A 1,610-nucleotide genomic window follows, 5' to 3' on the forward strand; every position below is an offset into this window, starting at 1 on the left:
GCTCGGGCTTGGGGCGCCGGGACGGCCGGGCCGGGGCGGGGGCGGCTCGGGCACGGGGGTGGCGGCGCGGGTGTGGTGAGGGGAGGGAGAGAGAGGGGAGAGAGAGGGGTAGGGCTGGCCGCTTTTTTAGTTTAGGTCACAACTCTAGCAGACGGCAAAGAGCCTAGCTAACGGACGTTAGTTTGGCCACTTTCTTTGTCGTCCGCTAGCAGATGGCAAAGAAAGTGTCCGCTAGGTGGTTCTCGCTAGTGGGCCACCCTCCCTCTTTGTCGTCCGCTAGCTGATGGCAAAGTTCTATGCCATCGGCTAGCAGACAGCAAAGATCTGGCCGACGGCAAACATTACCTTTGCCGCCAGTTTTCTTTAAGATGATGGCAAAGACGTTCTTTACCGTCAGTTGGCTGACGGCAAAGAGCTGACTGGTGGGAAAGATCCTGATTTCAGTAGTGTTTGCGCCCTATCTGTCCAAAAACTCGGAATTTTCCCCTCCTGGTTGGTGAGCTAACTGACCAATCAACCTATCAGTGGAATAGAGAAGCGGTGATGGAGCATATGTTACCTCTTGATGCTGATCTTGTTCTGAACATCCCGTTGAGTACAGTTCATCTTAAGGATACTTGGGTGTGGCATTATGAAAGATCGGGCTGGTTTCTAGTTCGCTCTGATTATCAATTGTTGGCTGCAACAAAGGATCAAAGGGAAGCATGGCTCGAGCACCGCCCTAGTTGTTCAGATACTAAGAACTTCGGAAACAGTGGTCACTGTTGTGGGGTGTAAATGTTCCCTCGAAAGTCGAAATTGAAGTTTTTTGCATGGCGATTAGCTGGAACATCGCTCCCAACGGGTGACGTACGGAAGCATCGAAACATGACTGACTCTGAGGATTGCACTATCTGTCATAGAGCGACTGATACATGGAGGCATGCTCTACTAGAATGTAATATGGCAAAGTGTATATGGGCGCTGATGGATGAAGGCCTAACATGACTTTCTCGCAACAAACAAGCATGATGATCCGAAGTTCTGTCTGTTTGAACTACTGGAATCAGTCCCGCAGAGGGAGATGATTCAAATTCTTGTGACGCTTTGGGCGATCTGGTGGGCTAGGAGGAAGGCAATTCACGACCAAATATTTCAAAGCCCACATTCCACGTTCTCCTTCACTCAGAAGATTTTGCAGGAATTGGAGATGGTGGAAGCAGCTCCAAAAGAGTTGGCAATTCCAGCCAAGCGACCGGAGAGAAAATGGATCGCTCCGGTCACTGGCTATGTGAAGATAAATGTTGATGGAGGCCTTTCGCGATCAGGTGAACAGGGTGCAGTCACTGCTGTTTGTAGGGATGCCACGGGCAAGTTCATAGAGCGTCAGCTGTAGTTTTCGACGGACTGGTTGATCCAGAGTCACTGGAGGCCATTGCTTGCAGCGAGGCTCTATCATTGGCTTTTGATCTGAATGTATCAAGCGTCCAAGTGGCAACGTACTGTTTACAAGTTGTCCACAATATCAAAGAAAAGAATCCGTGCAAATATGCTTCAATCATCCATGAGTTTAACGCCAAGAGCAGTCATTTTCAGAGAGTCCATGCAGTAAAGCTACAGGGTGATTCTAA

This window comes from Triticum aestivum, chromosome 7B (genome assembly GCF_018294505.1).
Source record: "Triticum aestivum cultivar Chinese Spring chromosome 7B, IWGSC CS RefSeq v2.1, whole genome shotgun sequence".
Classification (NCBI taxonomy): domain Eukaryota; kingdom Viridiplantae; phylum Streptophyta; class Magnoliopsida; order Poales; family Poaceae; genus Triticum; species Triticum aestivum.